The sequence below is a fragment of the Pleurodeles waltl genome, chromosome 6 (genome assembly GCF_031143425.1).
Source record: "Pleurodeles waltl isolate 20211129_DDA chromosome 6, aPleWal1.hap1.20221129, whole genome shotgun sequence".
NCBI classification, from domain to species: domain Eukaryota; kingdom Metazoa; phylum Chordata; class Amphibia; order Caudata; family Salamandridae; genus Pleurodeles; species Pleurodeles waltl.
Genome location: NC_090445.1, coordinates 221,983,735 through 222,004,647, shown reverse-complemented (window position 1 = coordinate 222,004,647; position 20,913 = coordinate 221,983,735).

Sequence of the window (20,913 nt, the reverse complement as noted above, 5' to 3'; positions counted from 1 at the left end):
ACACCTCCCCCAGGCAGGAGCTGTAACACCTGGCGGTGAGCCTCAAAGGCTCACCCCTTTGTCACAGCACCGCAGGACACTCCAGCTAGTGGAGTTGCCCGCCCCCTCCGGCCCGGCCCCCACTTTTGGCGGCAAGGCCGGAGAAAATAATGAGAATAACAAGGAGGAGTCACTGGCCAGTCAGGACAGCCCCTAAGGTGTCCTGAGCTGAGGTGACTCTAACTTTTAGAAATCCTCCATCTTGCAGATGGAGGATTCCCCCAATAGGGTTAGGATTGTGACCCCCTCCCCTTGGGAGGAGACACAAAGAGGGTGTACCCACCCTCAGGGCTAGTAGCCATTGGCTACTAACCCCCCAGACCTAAACACGCCCTTAAATTTAGTATTTAAGGGCTACCCTGAACCCTAGAAAATTAGATTCCTGCAACTACAAGAAGAAGGACTGCCTAGCTGAAAACCCCTGCAGAGGAAGACCAGAAGACGACTACTGCCTTGGCTCCAGAAACTCACCGGCCTGTCTCCTGCCTTCCAAAGATCCTGCTCCAGCGACGCCTTCCAAAGGGACCAGCGACCTCGACATCCTCTGAGGACTGCCCCTGCTTCGAAAAGACAAGAAACTCCCGAGGACAGCGGACCTGCTCCAAGAAAGGCTGCAACTTTGTTTCCAGCAGCCTTGAAAGAACCCTGCAAGCTCCCCGCAAGAAGCGTGAGACTTGCAACACTGCACCCGGCGACCCCGACTCGGCTGGTGGAGATCCAACACCTCAGGAGGGACCCCAGGACTACTCTGATACTGTGAGTACAAAAACCTGTCCCCCCTGAGCCCCCACAGCGCCGCCTGCAGAGGGAATCCCGAGGCTTCCCCTGACCGCGACTCTTTGAATCCAAAATCCCGACGCCTGGGAGAGACCCTGCACCCGCAGCCCCCAGGACCTGAAGGACCGGACTTTCGTTGGAGAAGTGACCCCCAGGAGTCCCTCTCCCTTGCCCAAGTGGAGGTTTCCCCGAGGAACCCCCCCCCTGCCTGCCTGCAGCGCTGAAGAGATCCCGAGATCTCCCATAGACTAACACTACAAACCCGACGCTTGTTTCTACACTGCACCCGGCCGCCCCCGCGCTGCTGAGGGTGAAATTCCTGTGTGGGCTTGTGTCCCCCCCGGTGCCCTACAAAACCCCCCCTGGTCTGCCCTCCGAAGACGCGGGTACTTACCTGCAAGCAGACCGGAACCGGGGCACCCCCTTCTCTCCATTCTAGCCTATGTGTTTTGGGCACCACTTTGAACTCTGCACCTGACCGGCCCTGAGCTGCTGGTGTGGTGACTTTGGGGTTGCTCTGAACCCCCAACGGTGGGCTACCTTGGACCAAGAACTGAACCCTGTAAGTGTCTTACTTACCTGGTAAAACTAACAAAAACTTACCTCCCCCAGGAACTGTGAAAATTGCACTGTGTCCACTTTTAAAATAGCTATTTGTCAATAACTTGTAAAGTATACATGCAATTTTTATGATTTAAAGTTCCTAAAGTACTTACCTGCAATACCTTTCAAATGAGATATTACATGTAGAATTTGAACCTGTGGTTCTTAAAATAAACTAAGAAAAGATATTTTTCTATAACAAAACCTATTGGCTGGATTTGTCTCTGAGTGTGTGTACCTCATTTATTGTCTATGTGTATGTACAACAAATGCTTAACACTACTCCTTGGATAAGCCTACTGCTCGACCACACTACCACAAAATAGAGCATTAGTATTATCTATTTTTACCACTATTTTACCTCTAAGGGGAACCCTTGGACTCTGTGCATGCTATTCCTTACTTTGAAATAGCACATACAGAGCCAACTTCCTACATTGGTGGATCAGCGGTGGGGTACAAGACTTTGCATTTGCTGGACTACTCAGCCAATACCTGATCACACGACAAATTCCAAAATTGTCATTAGAAATTGATTTTTGCAATTTGAAAAGTTTTCTAAATTCTTAAAAGACCTGCTAGGGCCTTGTGTTAGATCCTGTTTAGCATTTCTTTTAGAGTTTAAAAGTTTGTAAAAGTTTGAATTAGATTCTAGAACCAGTTGTAGATTCTTAAAAAGTATTCCAACTTTTAGAAGCAAAATGTCTAGCACAGATGTGACTGTGGTGGAACTCGACACCACACCTTACCTCCATCTTAAGATGAGGGAGCTAAGGTCACTCTGTAAAATAAAGAAAATAACAATGGGCCCCAAACCTACCAAAATACAGCTCCAGGAGCTCTAGGCAGAGTTTGAAAAGGCCAACCCCTCTGAGGGTGGCAACTCAGAGGAAGAGGATAGTGACTTGGAGGAAAATTCCCCCCTACCAATCCTATCTAGGGAGAACAGGGTCCCTCAAACCCTGACTCCAAAAATAATAGTCAGAGATGCTGGTTCCCTCACAGGAGAGACCAACACCTCTGAAATCACTGAGGATAACCCCAGTGAAGAGGACATCCAGTTAGCCAGGATGGCCAAAAGATTGGCTTTGGAAAGACAGATCCTAGCCATAGAGAGGGAAAGGCAAGAGATGGGCCTAGGACCCATCAATGGTGGCAGCAACATAAATAGGGTCAGAGATTCTCCTGACATGTTGAAAATCCCTAAAGGGATTGTAACTAAATATGAAGATGGTGATGACATCACCAAATGGTTCACAGCTTTTGAGAGGGCTTGTGTAACCAGAAAAGTGAACAGATCTCACTGGGGTGCTCTCCTTTGGGAAATGTTCACAGGAAAGTGTAGGGATAGACTCCTCACACTCTCTGGACAAGATGCAGAATCTTATGACCTCATGAAGGGTACCCTGATTGAGGGCTTTGGATTCTCCACTGAGGAGTATAGGATTAGATTCAGGGGGGCTCAAAAATCCTCGAGCCAGACCTGGGTTGACTTTGTAGACTACTCAGTGAAAACACTAGATGGTTGGATTCAAGGCAGTGGTGTAAGTAATTATGATGGCCTGTACAATTTATTTGTGAAAGAACACCTGTTAAGTAATTGTTTCAATGATAAACTGCATCAGCATCTAGTAGACCTAGGACCAATTTCTCCCCAAGAATTGGGAAAGAAGGCGGACCATTGGGTCAAGACAAGGGTGTCCAAGACTTCAACAGGGGGTGACCAAAAGAAAGGGGTCACAAAGACTCCCCAGGGGAAGAGTAATGAGACAACCAAAACTAAAAATAGTAAAGAGTCTTCTACAGGCCCCCAAAAACCTGCACAGGAGGGTGGGCCCAGAGCCTCTTCACAAAACAATGGGTACAAGGGTAAAAACTTTGATCCCAAAAAGGCCTGGTGTCATAGCTGTAAACAGCATGGACACCAAACTGGAGACAAGGCCTGTCCCAAGAAAGGTTCCACTCCAAACTCCCATCCAGGTAACACTGGTATGGCTAGTCTCCAAGTGGGATCAACAGTGTGCCCAAAGCAAATCAGGGTCCACACTGAAGCTACTCTAGTTTCTGAGGGTGGGGTGGATTTAGCCACACTAGCTGTCTGGCCGCCTAACATGCAAAAATACAGACAGCAACTCTTAATTAATGGGACTAGAATAGAGGGCCTGAGGGATACAGGTGCCAGTGTCACCATGGTGACAGAGAAACTGGTTTCCCCTGGCCAATACCTGACTGGAAAAACTTACACAGTCACCAACGCTGACAATCAGAGAAAAGTACATCCCATGGCAATGGTTACTTTAGAATGGGGAGGGGTCAATGGCCTGAAACAGGTGGTGGTCTCCTCAAATATCCCAGTGGACTGTCTGCTTGGAAATGACCTGGAGTCCTCAGCATGGGCTGAGGTAGAACTAAAAACCCATGCAGCAATGCTGGGTATCCCTGAACTGGTGTGTGTGAAAACAAGAGCACAATGCAAGGCACAGGGTGAAAAAGTAGAGCTGGAGTCTGGAAAAATGGCCCAGCCTACCAAGAGAACAGGAAAGTCAGTTGGGAAACCAACTGCAACACAGCAAAAGAAAGGGAACCTCTCTTCTCAGGAAGAAGTTCTGCCCTCTGAGGGAACTGAGCCTTTGGAGCTTGAACCTTATCAGGTTGAGCTCTTAGGCCCAGGGGGACCCTCAAGGGAGGAGCTGTGTAAGGGACAAGAAACCTGTCCCTCTCTTGAAGGCCTTAGGCAGCAAGCTGCTGAAGAGTCCAAAGGCAAGAAAAATGGAACACATAGGGTCTATTGGGAAGATGGACTCCTGTACACTGAGGCCAGAGACCCCAAACCTGGTGCCACTAGGAGAGTGGTAGTGCCTCAGCTGTTCAGAGAGTTCATCCTAACATTGGCCCATGACATTCCCCTTGCTGGACATTTGGGACAAACCAAGACGTGGGAGAGGTTAGTCAACCACTTCTACTGGCCCAATATGTCCAACATGGTTAAGGAGTTTTGCCTCTCCTGCCCCACCTGTCAAGCCAGTGGTAAGACAGGTGGGCACCCAAAGGCCCCCCTCATTCCACTTCCAGTGGTGGGGGTCCCCTTTGAAAGAGTGGGTGTGGACATAGTTGGTCCACTGGAACCTCCCACAGCCTCAGGAAATATGTATATCCTGGTAGTAGTGGATCATGCTACCAGGTATCCTGAAGCTATTCCCCTTAGGTCGACTACTGCCCCTGCAGTAGCCAAGGCCCTCATTGGTATCTTTACCAGAGTGGGTTTCCCTAAGGAGGTGGTGTCTGACAGAGGTACCAACTTCATGTCAGCATACCTGAAACATATGTGGAATGAGTGTGGAGTGACTTATAAATTCACTACACCTTACCATCCACAAACTAATGGCTTAGTTGAGAGATTCAACAAGACATTAAAGGGCATGATCATGGGGCTCCCAGAAAAACTCAAAAGGAGATGGGATGTCCTCTTGCCATGTCTGCTTTTCGCTTACAGAGAGGTACCACAGAAGGGAGTAGGATTCTCACCCTTTGAACTTCTGTTTGGTCATCCTGTAAGAGGACCACTTGCTCTTGTTAAAGAAGGCTGGGAGAGACCTCTCCATGAGCCTAAACAAGACATAGTGGACTATGTACTTGGCCTTCGCTCTAGAATGGCAGAGTACATGGAAAAGGCAACCAAAAACCTTGAGGCCAGTGTAAAGAAATGGCTCCCTGTTGCAGTTACCCCCCACTTTTTGCCTGATACTGATGCTGACTTGACTGAGAAGAGTGCTGGGACCCTGCTAACCAGGCCCCAGCACCAGTGTTCCTTCACCTAAAATGTACCATTGTATCCACAATTGGCACACCCTGGCATTCAGATAAGTCCCTTGTAACTGGTACTTCTAGTACCAAGGGCCCTGATGCCAAGGAAGGTCTCTAAGGGCTGCAGCATGTCTTATGCCACCCTAGAGACCCCTCACTCAGCACAGACACACTGCTTACAAGCCTGTGTGTGCTAGTGAGAACAAAATGAGTAAGTCGACATGGCACTCCCCTCAGGGTGCCATGCCAGCCTCTCACTGCCTATGCAGTATAGGTAAGACACCCCTCTAGCAGGCCTTACAGCCCTAAGGCAGGGTGCACTATACCATAGGTGAGGGTACCAGTGCATGAGCACTGTGCCCCTACAGTGTCTAAACAAAACCTTAGACATTGTAAGTGCAGGGTAGCCATAAGAGTATATGGTCTGGGAGTCTGTTTTACACGAACTCCACAGCACCATAATGGCTACACTGAAAACTGGGAAGTTTGGTATCAAACTTCTCAGCACAATAAATGCACACTGATGCCAGTGTACATTATATTGCAAAACACACCCCAGAGGGCACCTTAGAGGTGCCCCCTGAAACTTAACCGACTGTCTGTGTAGGCTGACTAGTTCCAGCAGCCTGCCACACCAGAGACATGTTGCTGGCCCCATGGGGAGAGTGCCTTTGTCACTCTGAGGCCAGTAACAAAGCCTGCACTGGGTGGAGATGCTAACACCTCCCCCAGGCAGGAGCTGTGACACCTGGCGGTGAGCCTCAAAGGCTCACCCCTTTGTCACAGCCCAGCAGGGCACTCCAGCTTAGTGGAGTTGCCCGCCCCCTCCGGCCACGGCCCCCACTTTTGGCGGCAAGGCTGGAGGGAACAAAGAAAGCAACAAGGAGGAGTCACTGGCCAGTCAGGACAGCCCCTAAGGTGTCCTGAGCTGAAGTGACTCTAACTTTTAGAAATCCTCCATCTTGCAGATGGAGGATTCCCCCAATAGGGTTAGGATTGTGACCCCCTCCCCTTGGGAGGAGGCACAAAGAGGGTGTACCCACCCTCAGGGCTGGTAGACGTTGGCTACTAACCCCCCAGACCTAAACACGCCCTTAAATTTAGTATTTAAGGGCTACCCTGAACCCTAGAAAATTAGATTCCTGCAACTACAAGAAGAAGGACTGCCCAGCTGAAAACCCCTGCAGCGGAAGACCAGAAGACGACAACTGCCTTGGCTCCAGAAACTCACCGGCCTGTCTCCTGCCTTCCAAAGATCCTGCTCCAGCGACGCCTTCCAAAGGGACCAGCGACCTCGACATCCTCTGAGGACTGCCCCTGCTTCGAAAAGACAAGAAACTCCCGAGGACAGCGGACCTGCTCCAAGAAAAGCTGCAACTTTGTTTCCAGCAACTTTAAAGAACCCTGCAAGCTCCCCGCAAGAAGCGTGAGACTCGCAACACTGCACCCGGCGACCCCGACTCGGCTGGTGGCGATCCAACACCTCAGGAGGGACCCCAGGACTACTCTGATACTGTGAGTACCAAAACCTGTCCCCCCTGAGCCCCCACAGCGCCGCCTGCAGAGGGAATCCCGAGGCTTCCCCTGACCGCGACTCTTTGAACCTAAAGTCCCGACGCCTGGGAGAGACCCTGCACCCGCAGCCCCCAGGACCTGAAGGACCGGACTTTCACTGGAGAAGTGACCCCCAGGAGTCCCTCTCCCTTGCCCAAGTGGAGGTTTCCCCGAGGAATCCCCCCCTTGCCTGCCTGCAGCGCTGAAGAGATCCCGAGATCTCTCATAGACTAACATTGAAAACCCGACGCTTGTTTCTACACTGCACCCGGCCGCCCCCGCGCTGCTGAGGGTGAAATCTCTGTGTGGACTTGTGTCCCCCCCGGTGCCCTACAAAACCCCCCCCCTGGTCTGCCCTCCGAAGACGCGGGTACTTACCTGCAAGCAGACCGGAACCGGGGCACCCCCTTCTCTCCATTCTAGCCTATGTGTTTTGGGCACCACTTTGAACTCTGCACCTGACCGGCCCTGAGCTGCTGGTGTGGTGACTTTGGGGCTGCTCTGAACCCCCAACGGTGGGCTACCTTGGACCAAGAACTGAACCCTGTAAGTGTCTTACTTACCTGGTAAAACTAACAAATACTTACCTCCCCTAGGAACTGTGAAAATTGCACTGTGTCCACTTTTAAAACAGCTATTTGTCAATAACTTGAAAAGTATACATGCAATTTTGATGATTTGAAGTTCCTAAAGTACTTACCTGCAATACCTTTCGAATGAGATATTACATGTAGAATTTGAACCTGTGGTTCTTAAAATAAACTAAGAAAAGATATTTTTCTATATAAAAACTTATTGGCTGGATTTGTCTCTGAGTGTGTGTACCTCATTTATTGTCTTGTGTATGTGCAACAAATGCTTAACACTACTCCTTGGATAAGCCTACTGCTCGACCACACTACCACAAAATAGAGCATTAGTATTATCTATTTTTACCACTATTTTACCTCTAAGGGGAACCCTTGGACTCTGTGCATGCTATTCCTTACTTTGAAATAGCACATACAGAGCCAACTTCCTACATTGGTGGATCAGCGGTGGGGTACAAGACTTTGCATTTGCTGGACTACTCAGCCAATACCTGATCACACGACAAATTCCAAAATTGTCATTAGAAATTGATTTTTGCAATTTGAAAAGTTTTTCTAAATTCTTAAAAAGTCCTGCTAGGGCCTTGTGTGTTAAGTCCCTGTTTAGCATTTCTTTTAGAGTTTAAAAGTTTGTAAAAGTTTGAATTAGATTCTAGAACCAGTTGTAGATTCTTAAAAAGTATTCCAACTTTTAGAAGCAAAATGTCTAGCACAGATGTGACTGTGGTGGAACTCGACACCACACCTTACCTCCATCTTAAGATGAGGGAGCTAAGGTCACTCTGTAAAATAAAGAAAATAACAATGGGCCCCAAACCTACCAAAATACAGCTCCAGGAGCTTTTGGCAGAGTTTGAAAAGGCCAACCCCTCTGAGGGTGGCAACTCAGAGGAAGAGGATAATGACTTGGAGGACAATTCCCCCCTACCAGTCCTATCTAGGGAGAACAGGGTCCCTCAAACCCTGACTCCTAAAATAATAGTCAGAGATGCTGGTTCCCTCACAGGAGAGACCAACACCTCTGAAATCACTGAGGATAGCCCCAGTGAAGAGGACATCCAGTTAGCCAGGATGGCCAAAAGATTGGCTTTGGAAAGACAGATCCTAGCCATAGAGAGGGAAAGACAAGAGATGGGCCTAGGACCCATCAATGGTGGCGGCAATATAAATAGGGTCAGAGATTCTCCTGACATGTTAAAAATCCCCAAAGGGATTGTGACAAAATTTGAAGATGGTGATGACATCACCAAGTGGTTCACAGCTTTTGAGAGGGCTTGTGTAACCAGAAAAGTGAACAGATCTCACTGGGGTGCTCTCCTTTGGGAAATGTTCACTGGAAAGTGTAGGGATAGACTCCTCACACTCTCTGGAAAAGATGCAGAATCTTATGACCTCATGAAGGGTACCCTGATTGAGGGCTTTGGATTCTCCACTGAGGAGTATAGAATTAGATTCAGGGGGGCTCAAAAATCCTCGAGCCAGACCTGGGTTGATTTTGTAGACTACTCAGTAAAAACACTAGATGGTTGGTTAACTGGAAATGAAGTGTGTGACTATGTTGGGCTTTATAATTTGTTTATGAAAGAACACATTCTAAGTAACTGCTTCAATGAAAAGTTGCATCAGTATCTGGTAGACCTAGGTCCAATTTCTCCCCAAGAATTGGGAAAGAAGGCAGACCACTGGGTCAAGACTAGGGTAACCAAAACTTCCACTGGGGGTGACCAAAAGAAAGGGGTTACAAAAACTCCCCAGGAGAAAGTGGGTGACACTAGAAACAAAGAAAAAGAGTCCTCTGTAGGCCCCCAAAAACCAGAACAGGTGGGTGGGCCCCAAGACACAACCCAAAACAAAGGTGGGTACCAGGGTAAGAACTGGGATGCCACTAAGGCATGGTGCCACAACTGTAAACAGTCTGGGCACCACACCAAGGACACTTCTTGTCCCAAAAACAAACCCCAGAACAAAATTCCAGGGGTAACCAGTGTAGCCATGGGAAATGACTCCTCAGATGAGGAGGTCTTCATAGCCTTCAACTGGAAACAGGGCCCAACAGGTGAGTTGGAGATTCCAGAGGGAAGTAGACACTTCCACCACCTACTGGTGAATGGAATCCCAACCACTGCCCTGAGAGACACTTGTGCCAGTCACACTATTGTGCATGACAGGCTGGTGCTCTCAAACCAGTACATCCCAGGTGAGACTGCCAGGGTAAGAGTTAGCCTAGACAGGGTCACTAAGAGGCCTGTGGCTTTAGTGCCCATAGAAGTGGGTGGCACTCTTAGCTGGAGAAGGGTAGTAGTCAGTACAGACCTCCCCCTTGATTGTCTCCTTGGAAATGACTACCCAGAGGTTAGTCAGAGCCCAAGAGAGGAACTGGTCCAGTGCCAGTCCTCTCCCAAGGATTCTGGAAGTCCTGCCTCTGCAGTAAATGCAAGCAGGCCCCAGAAGAAGAAGAAAAGAAAACAGAGTAGGAAGGGTGGACAACCTTTAGCCAAGGTTACAGCAAGCCAAGGAGATTCTGCTCCAGTAGGGGAGAACTCCAAAAATGGCCCTGATAAAGTCCAACCTGACCCACAAGAAGTCCTGGCTAGTCAGGCAACTGTTAAACCTGAGTGGGTGGCCCCTCAGCTAACAGAAGAAAGAGTGGAAGAAGGGTGGTTACTACAAGATGTGGTAACCCCCCACTCTAATACAGCAGACAGGCAACCTGAACCTAAAGAGGCCTGTAACTTAGCCCCTTCCCTTTTAGGTGAAGAGCTAAAGGTGTGGTTCTGGGCACTGACAGCTGTCAGTGGCCTCTGCTGGGTGTTAGCCTTTATGGCTGCACTATCCTTAGCATGGTGGTCTGACCCCATGCCCAATAGCAAGTTAGGCCCCCTGACCCTATTAGTCATGGTGGGGTTACTCCAGCTCTGGGTAACCTCTCTGGGTAAGCTAGGGGTAACCCTGGCCAAGATAAGGTTAGCAGAGGTGGATACCTCTAAGACCAAAATAGAAAGAATGGGTGGAGACATTGAAGAGGCAGACAAGAGGCAATTCAGACTAGGTCCTATCACTGTGGAAGTAGGTCAGTTCCCCAAAGGGAATGACCTGAACAGAAGGATGTAAGGCAGAGTAGGCCCTGCAACTAACCAGCCTATTTCTCCTACTCTTCCTCGCCTGACAGACTAGGAAGACTCTCCCAGCTTGGGCTGAGTCTCCTGGCCTGTGGGCTGGGGGGGGCTTGTGTAAAGAAATGGCTCCCTGTTGCAGTTACCCCCCACTTTTTGCCTGATACTGATGCTGACTTGACTGAGAAGAGTGCTGGGACCCTGCTAACCAGGCCCCAGCACCAGTGTTCCTTCACCTAAAATGTACCATTGTATCCACAATTGGCACACCCTGGCATTCAGATAAGTCCCTTGTAACTGGTACTTCTAGTACCAAGGGCCCTGATGCCAAGGAAGGTCTCTAAGGGCTGCAGCATGTCTTATGCCACCCTAGAGACCCCTCACTCAGCACAGACACACTGCTTACAAGCCTGTGTGTGCTAGTGAGAACAAAATGAGTAAGTCGACATGGCACTCCCCTCAGGGTGCCATGCCAGCCTCTCACTGCCTATGCAGTATAGGTAAGACACCCCTCTAGCAGGCCTTACAGCCCTAAGGCAGGGTGCACTATACCATAGGTGAGGGTACCAGTGCATGAGCACTGTGCCCCTACAGTGTCTAAACAAAACCTTAGACATTGTAAGTGCAGGGTAGCCATAAGAGTATATGGTCTGGGAGTCTGTTTTACACGAACTCCACAGCACCATAATGGCTACACTGAAAACTGGGAAGTTTGGTATCAAACTTCTCAGCACAATAAATGCACACTGATGCCAGTGTACATTATATTGCAAAACACACCCCAGAGGGCACCTTAGAGGTGCCCCCTGAAACTTAACCGACTGTCTGTGTAGGCTGACTAGTTCCAGCAGCCTGCCACACCAGAGACATGTTGCTGGCCCCATGGGGAGAGTGCCTTTGTCACTCTGAGGCCAGTAACAAAGCCTGCACTGGGTGGAGATGCTAACACCTCCCCCAGGCAGGAGCTGTGACACCTGGCGGTGAGCCTCAAAGGCTCACCCCTTTGTCACAGCCCAGCAGGGCACTCCAGCTTAGTGGAGTTGCCCGCCCCCTCTGGCCACGGCCCCCACTTTTGGCGGCAAGGCTGGAGGGAACAAAGAAAGCAACAAGGAGGAGTCACTGGCCAGTCAGGACAGCCCCTAAGGTGTCCTGAGCTGAAGTGACTCTAACTTTTAGAAATCCTCCATCTTGCAGATGGAGGATTCCCCCAATAGGGTTAGGATTGTGACCCCCTCCCCTTGGGAGGAGGCACAAAGAGGGTGTACCCACCCTCAGGGCTGGTAGACGTTGGCTACTAACCCCCCAGACCTAAACACGCCCTTAAATTTAGTATTTAAGGGCTACCCTGAACCCTAGAAAATTAGATTCCTGCAACTACAAGAAGAAGGACTGCCCAGCTGAAAACCCCTGCAGCGGAAGACCAGAAGACGACAACTGCCTTGGCTCCAGAAACTCACCGGCCTGTCTCCTGCCTTCCAAAGATCCTGCTCCAGCGACGCCTTCCAAAGGGACCAGCGACCTCGACATCCTCTGAGGACTGCCCCTGCTTCGAAAAGACAAGAAACTCCCGAGGACAGCGGACCTGCTCCAAGAAAAGCTGCAACTTTGTTTCCAGCAACTTTAAAGAACCCTGCAAGCTCCCCGCAAGAAGCGTGAGACTCGCAACACTGCACCCGGCGACCCCGACTCGGCTGGTGGCGATCCAACACCTCAGGAGGGACCCCAGGACTACTCTGATACTGTGAGTACCAAAACCTGTCCCCCCTGAGCCCCCACAGCGCCGCCTGCAGAGGGAATCCCGAGGCTTCCCCTGACCGCGACTCTTTGAACCTAAAGTCCCGACGCCTGGGAGAGACCCTGCACCCGCAGCCCCCAGGACCTGAAGGACCGGACTTTCACTGGAGAAGTGACCCCCAGGAGTCCCTCTCCCTTGCCCAAGTGGAGGTTTCCCCGAGGAATCCCCCCCTTGCCTGCCTGCAGCGCTGAAGAGATCCCGAGATCTCTCATAGACTAACATTGAAAACCCGACGCTTGTTTCTACACTGCACCCGGCCGCCCCCGCGCTGCTGAGGGTGAAATCTCTGTGTGGACTTGTGTCCCCCCCGGTGCCCTACAAAACCCCCCCCTGGTCTGCCCTCCGAAGACGCGGGTACTTACCTGCAAGCAGACCGGAACCGGGGCACCCCCTTCTCTCCATTCTAGCCTATGTGTTTTGGGCACCACTTTGAACTCTGCACCTGACCGGCCCTGAGCTGCTGGTGTGGTGACTTTGGAGCTGCTCTGAACCCCCAACGGTGGGCTACCTTGGACCAAGAACTGAACCCTGTAAGTGTCTTACTTACCTGGTAAAACTAACAAATACTTACCTCCCCTAGGAACTGTGAAAATTGCACTAAGTGTCCACTTTTAAAACAGCTATTTGTCAATAACTTGAAAAGTATACATGCAATTTTGATGATTTGAAGTTCCTAAAGTACTTACCTGCAATACCTTTCGAATGAGATATTACATGTAGAATTTGAACCTGTGGTTCTTAAAATAAACTAACAAAAGATATTTTTCTATATAAAAACTTATTGGCTGGATTTGTCTCTGAGTGTGTGTACCTCATTTATTGTCTTGTGTATGTGCAACAAATGCTTAACACTACTCCTTGGATAAGCCTACTGCTCGACCACACTACCACAAAATAGAGCATTAGTATTATCTATTTTTACCACTATTTTACCTCTAAGGGGAACCCTTGGACTCTGTGCATGCTATTCCTTACTTTGAAATAGCACATACAGAGCCAACTTCCTACAGCCAGCCAACAGCTCCAGAAGTTTTGGTATGACCAAAAGGCTGCACTGGTTGAGTTCCAACCAGGGCAGAAAGTCTGGGTTCTGGAGCCTGTGGCTCCCAGGGCACTCCAGGACAAATGGAGTGGCCCTTACCCAGTACTAGAAAGGAAGAGTCAGGTCACCTACCTGGTGGACCTGGGCACAAGCAGGAGCCCCAAGAGGGTGATCCATGTGAACCGCCTTAAGCTCTTCCATGACAGGGCTGATGTGAATCTGTTGATGGTAACAGATGAGGATCAGGAGGCAGAGAGTGAACCTCTCCCTGACCTTCTGTCATCAGACCCAAAAGATGGCACAGTAGATGGAGTGATCTACTCAGACACCCTCTCTGGCCAACAGCAAGCTGATTGTAGGAGAGTCCTACAACAGTTTCCTGAACTCTTCTCCTTAACCCCTGGTCAGACACACCTGTGTTACCCATGATGTGGACACAGGAGACAGCATGCCTGTCAAGAACAAAATCTTTAGACAATCTGACCATGTTAAGGAAAGCATCAAGGTGGAAGTCCACAAGATGCTGGAATTGGGAGTAATTGAGCGCTCTGACAGCCCCTGGGCTAGCCCAGTGGTCTTAGTCCCCAAACCTCACACCAAAGATGGAAAGAAAGAGATGAGGTTTTGTGTGGACTACAGAGGGCTCAATTCTGTCACCAAGACAGATGCTCATCCAATTCCAAGAGCTGATGAGCTCATAGATAAATTAGGTGCTGCCAAATTCTTAAGTACCTTTGACTTGACAGCAGGGTACTGGCAAATAAAAATGGCACCTGGAGCAAAAGAGAAAACAGCATTCTCCACACCTGATGGGCATTATCAGTTTACTGTTATGCCCTTTGGTTTAAAGAATGCCCCTGCCACCTTCCAAAGGTTGGTGAATCAAGTCCTTGCTGGCTTGGAGTCCTTTAGCACAGCTTATCTTGATGATATTGCTGTCTTTAGCTCCACCTGGCAGGATCACCTGGTCCACCTGAAGAAGGTTTTGAAGGCTCTGCAATCTGCAGGCCTCTCTATCAAGGCATCCAAATGCCAGATAGGGCAGGGAACAGTGGTTTACTTGGGCCACCTTGTAGGTGGAGGCCAAGTTCAGCCACTCCAACCCAAGATCCAGACTATTCTGGACTGGGTAGCTCCAAAAACCCAGACTCAAGTCAGGGCATTCCTTGGCTTGACTGGGTATTACAGGAGGTTTGTGAAGGGATATGGATCCATTGTGACAGCCCTCACTGAACTCACCTCCAAGAAAATGCCCAAGAAAGTGAACTGGACTGTGGAATGCCAACAGGCCTTTGACACCCTGAAACAAGCAATGTGCTCAGCACCAGTTCTAAAAGCTCCAGACTATTCTAAGCAGTTCATTGTGCAGACTGATGCCTCTGAACATGGGATAGGGGCAGTTTTGTCCCAAACAAATGATGATGGCCTTGACCAGCCTGTTGCTTTCATTAGCAGGAGGTTACTCCCCAGGGAGCAGCGTTGGAGTGCCATTGAGAGGGAGGCCTTTGCTGTGGTTTGGTCCCTGAAGAAGCTGAGACCATACCTCTTTGGGACTCACTTCCTAGTTCAAACTGACCACAGACCTCTCAAATGGCTGATGCAAATGAAAGGTGAAAATCCTAAACTGTTGAGGTGGTCCATCTCCCTACAGGGAATGGACTTTATAGTGGAACACAGACCTGGGACTGCCCATGCCAATGCAGATGGCCTTTCCAGGTTCTTCCACTTAGAAAATGAAGACTCTCTTGGGAAAGGTTAGTCTCATCCTCTTTCGTTTGGGGGGGGTTGTGTAAGGAAATGCCTCCTTGGCATGGTTGCCCCCTGACTTTTTGCCTTTGCTGATGCTATGTTTACAATTGAAAGTGTGCTGAGGCCTGCTAACCAGGCCCCAGCACCAGTGTTCTTTCCCTAACCTGTACTTTTGTATCCACAATTGGCAGACCCTGGCATCCAGATAAGTCCCTTGTAACTGGTACTTCTGGTACCAAGGGCCCTGATGCCAAGGAAGGTCTCTAAGGGCTGCAGCATGTCTTATGCCACCCTGGGGACCTCTCACTCAGCACAGACACACTGCTTGCCAGCTTGTGTGTGCTAGTGAGGACAAAACGAGTAAGTCGACATGGCACTCCCCTCAGGGTGCCATGCCAGCCTCTCACTGCCTATGCAGTATAGGTAAGACACCCCTCTAGCAGGCCTTACAGCCCTAAGGCAGGGTGCACTATACCATAGGTGAGGGTACCAGTGCATGAGCATGGTACCCCTACAGTGTCTAAACAAAACCTTAGACATTGTAAGTGCAGGGTAGCCATAAGAGTATATGGTCTGGGAGTCGGTCAAACACGAACTCCACAGCACCATAATGGCTACACTGAAAACTGGGAAGTTTGGTATCAAACTTCTCAGCACAATAAATGCACACTGATGCCAGTGTACATTTTATTGCAAAATACACCCCAGAGGGCACCTTAGAGGTGCCCCCTGAAACTTAACCGACTATCTGTGTAGGCTGACTAGTTCCAGCAGCCTGCCACACTAGAGACATGTTGCTGGCCCCATGGGGAGAGTGCCTTTGTCACTCTGAGGCCAGTAACAAAGCCTGCACTGGGTGGAGATGCTAACACCTCCCCCAGGCAGGAGCTGTAACACCTGGCGGTGAGCCTCAAAGGCTCACCCCTTTGTCACAGCACCGCAGGACACTCCAGCTAGTGGAGTTGCCCGCCCCCTCCGGCCCGGCCCCCACTTTTGGCGGCAAGGCCGGAGAAAATAATGAGAATAACAAGGAGGAGTCACTGGCCAGTCAGGACAGCCCCTAAGGTGTCCTGAGCTGAGGTGACTCTAACTTTTAGAAATCCTCCATCTTGCAGATGGAGGATTCCCCCAATAGGGTTAGGATTGTGACCCCCTCCCCTTGGGAGGAGACACAAAGAGGGTGTACCCACCCTCAGGGCTAGTAGCCATTGGCTACTAACCCCCCAGACCTAAACACGCCCTTAAATTTAGTATTTAAGGGCTACCCTGAACCCTAGAAAATTAGATTCCTGCAACTACAAGAAGAAGGACTGCCTAGCTGAAAACCCCTGCAGAGGAAGACCAGAAGACGACTACTGCCTTGGCTCCAGAAACTCACCGGCCTGTCTCCTGCCTTCCAAAGATCCTGCTCCAGCGACGCCTTCCAAAGGGACCAGCGACCTCGACATCCTCTGAGGACTGCCCCTGCTTCGAGAAGACAAGAAACTCCCGAGGACAGCGGACCTGCTCCAAGAAAGGCTGCAACTTTGTTTCCAGCAGCCTTGAAAGAACCCTGCAAGCTCCCCGCAAGAAGCGTGAGACTTGCAACACTGCACCCGGCGACCCCGACTCGGCTGGTGGAGATCCAACACCTCAGGAGGGACCCCAGGACTACTCTGATACTGTGAGTACAAAAACCTGTCCCCCCTGAGCCCCCACAGCGCCGCCTGCAGAGGGAATCCCGAGGCTTCCCCTGACCGCGACTCTTTGAATCCAAAGTCCCGACGCCTGGGAGAGACCCTGCACCCGCAGCCCCCAGGACCTGAAGGACCGGACTTTCGTTGGAGAAGTGACCCCCAGGAGTCCCTCTCCCTTGCCCAAGTGGAGGTTTCCCCGAGGAACCCCCCCCTTGCCTGCCTGCAGCGCTGAAGAGATCCCGAGATCTCCCATAGACTAACACTACAAACCCGACGCTTGTTTCTACACTGCACCCGGCCGCCCCCGCGCTGCTGAGGGTGAAATTCCTGTGTGGGCTTGTGTCCCCCCCGGTGCCCTACAAAACCCCCCCTGGTCTGCCCTCCGAAGACGCGGGTACTTACCTGCAAGCAGACCGGAACCGGGGCACCCCCTTCTCTCCATTCTAGCCTATGCGTTTTGGGCACCACTTTGAACTCTGCACCTGACCGGCCCTGAGCTGCTGGTGTGGTGACTTTGGGGTTGCTCTGAACCCCCAACGGTGGGCTACCTTGGACCAAGAACTGAACCCTGTAAGTGTCTTACTTACCTGGTAAAACTAACAAAAACTTACCTCCCCCAGGAACTGTGAAAATTGCACTGTGTCCACTTTTAAAATAGCTATTTGTCAATAACTTGTAAAGTATACATGCAATTTTTATGATTTAAAGTTCCTAAAGTACTTACCTGCAATACCTTTCAAATGAGATATTACATGTAGAATTTGAACCTGTGGTTCTTAAAATAAACTAAGAAAAGATATTTTTCTATAACAAAACCTATTGGCTGGATTTGTCTCTGAGTGTGTGTACCTCATTTATTGTCTATGTGTATGTACAACAAATGCATAACACTACTCCTTGGATAAGCCTACTGCTCGACCACACTACCACAAAATAGAGCATTAGTATTATCTATTTTTACCACTATTTTACCTCTAAGGGGAACCCTTGGACTCTGTGCATGCTATTCCTTACTTTGAAATAGCACATACAGAGCCAACTTCCTACATTGGTGGATCAGCGGTGGGGTACAAGACTTTGCATTTGCTGGACTACTCAGCCAATACCTGATCACACGACAAATTCCAAAATTGTCATTAGAAATTGATTTTTGCAATTTGAAAAGTTTTCTAAATTCTTAAAAGACCTGCTAGGGCCTTGTGTTAGATCCTGTTTAGCATTTCTTTTAGAGTTTAAAAGTTTGTAAAAGTTTGAATTAGATTCTAGAACCAGTTGTAGATTCTTAAAAAGTATTCCAACTTTTAGAAGCAAAATGTCTAGCACAGATGTGACTGTGGTGGAACTCGACACCACACCTTACCTCCATCTTAAGATGAGGGAGCTAAGGTCACTCTGTAAAATAAAGAAAATAACAATGGGCCCCAAACCTACCAAAATACAGCTCCAGGAGCTCTTGGCAGAGTTTGAAAAGGCCAACCCCTCTGAGGGTGGCAACTCAGAGGAAGAGGATAGTGACTTGGAGGAAAATTCCCCCCTACCAATCCTATCTAGGGAGAACAGGGTCCCTCAAACCCTGACTCCAAAAATAATAGTCAGAGATGCTGGTTCCCTCACAGGAGAGACCAACACCTCTGAAATCACTGAGGATAACCCCAGTGAAGAGGACATCCAGTTAGCCAGGATGGCCAAAAGAGTGGCTTTGGAAAGACAGATCCTAGCCATAGAGAGGGAAAGGCAAGAGATGGGCCTAGGACCCATCAATGGTGGCAGCAACATAAATAGGGTCAGAGATTCTCCTGACATGTTGAAAATCCCTAAAGGGATTGTAACTAAATATGAAGATGGTGATGACATCACCAAATGGTTCACAGCTTTTGAGAGGGCTTGTGTAACCAGAAAAGTGAACAGATCTCACTGGGGTGCTCTCCTTTGGGAAATGTTCACAGGAAAGTGTAGGGATAGACTCCTCACACTCTCTGGACAAGATGCAGAATCTTATGACCTCATGAAGGGTACCCTGATTGAGGGCTTTGGATTCTCCACTGAGGAGTATAGGATTAGATTCAGGGGGGCTCAAAAATCCTCGAGCCAGACCTGGGTTGACTTTGTAGACTACTCAGTGAAAACACTAGATGGTTGGATTCAAGGCAGTGGTGTAAGTAATTATGATGGGCTGTACAATTTATTTGTGAAAGAACACCTGTTAAGTAATTGTTTCAATGATAAACTGCATCAGCATCTGGTAGACCTAGGACCAATTTCTCCCCAAGAATTGGGAAAGAAGGCGGACCATTGGGTCAAGACAAGGGTGTCCAAGACTTCAACAGGGGGTGACCAAAAGAAAGGGGTCACAAAGACTCCCCAGGGGAAGAGTGATGAGACAACCAAAACTAAAAATAGTAAAGAGTCTTCTACAGGCCCCCAAAAACCTGCACAGGAGGGTGGGCCCAGAGCCTCTTCACAAAACAATGGGTACAAGGGTAAAAACTTTGATCCCAAAAAGGCCTGGTGTCATAGCTGTAAACAGCATGGACACCAAACTGGAGACAAGGCCTGTCCCAAGAAAGGTTCCACTCCAAACTCCCATCCAGGTAACACTGGTATGGCTAGTCTCCAAGTGGGATCAACAGTGTGCCCAGAGCAAATCAGGGTCCACACTGAAGCTACTCTAGTTTCTGAGGGTGGGGTGGATTTAGCCACACTAGCTGTCTGGCCGCCTAACATGCAAAAATACAGACAGCAACTCTTAATTAATGGGACTAGAATAGAGGGCCTGCGTGATACAGGTGCCAGTGTCACCATGGTGACAGAGAAACTGGTTTCCCCTGGCCAATACCTGACTGGAAAAACTTACACAGTCACCAACGCTGACAATCAGAGAAAAGTACATCCCATGGCAATGGTTACTTTAGAATGGGGAGGGGTCAATGGCCTGAAACAGGTGGTGGTCTCCTCAAATATCCCAGTGGACTGTCTGCTTGGAAATGACCTGGAGTCCTCAGCATGGGCTGAGGTAGAACTAAAAACCCATGCAGCAATGCTGGGTATCCCTGAACTGGTGTGTGTGAAAACAAGAGCACAATGCAAGGCACAGGGTGAAAAAGTAGAGCTGGAGTCTGGAAAAATGGCCCAGCCTACCAAGAGAACAGGAAAGTCAGTTGGGAAACCAACTGCAACACAGCAAAAGAAAGGGAACCTCTCTTCTCAGGAAGAAGTTCTGCCCTCTGAGGGAACTGAGCCTTTGGAGCTTGAACCTTATCAGGTTGAGCTCTTAGGCCCAGGGGGACCCTCAAGGGAGGAGCTGTGTAAGGGACAAGAAACCTGTCCCTCTCTTGAAGGCCTTAGGCAGCAAGCTGCTGAAGAGTCCAAAGGCAAGAAAAATGGAACACATAGGGTCTATTGGGAAGATGGACTCCTGTACACTGAGGCCAGAGACCCCAAACCTGGTGCCACTAGGAGAGTGGTAGTGCCTCAGCTGTTCAGAGAGTTCATCCTAACATTGGCCCATGACATTCCCCTTGCTGGACATTTGGGACAAACCAAGACGTGGGAGAGGTTAGTCAACCACTTCTACTGGCCCAATATGTCCAACATGGTTAAGGAGTTTTGCCTCTCCTGCCCCACCTGTCAAGCCAGTGGTAAGACAGGTGGGCACCCAAAGGCCCCCCTCATTCCACTTCCAGTGGTGGGGGTCCCCTTTGAAAGAGTGGGTGTGGACATAGTTGGTCCACTGGAACCTCCCACAGCCTCAGGAAATATGTATATCCTGGTAGTAGTGGATCATGCTACCAGGTATCCTGAAGCTATTCCCCTTAGGTCGACTACTGCCCCTGCAGTAGCCAAGGCCCTCATTGGTATCTTTACCAGAGTGGGTTTCCCTAAGGAGGTGGTGTCTGACAGAGGTACCAACTTCATGTCAGCATACCTGAAACATATGTGGAATGAGTGTGGAGTGACTTATAAATTCACTACACCTTACCATCCACAAACTAATGGCTTAGTTGAGAGATTCAACAAGACATTAAAGGGCATGATCATGGGGCTCCCAGAAAAACTCAAAAGGAGATGGGATGTCCTCTTGCCATGTCTGCTTTTCGCTTACAGAGAGGTACCACAGAAGGGAGTAGGATTCTCACCCTTTGAACTTCTGTTTGGTCATCCTGTATGAGGA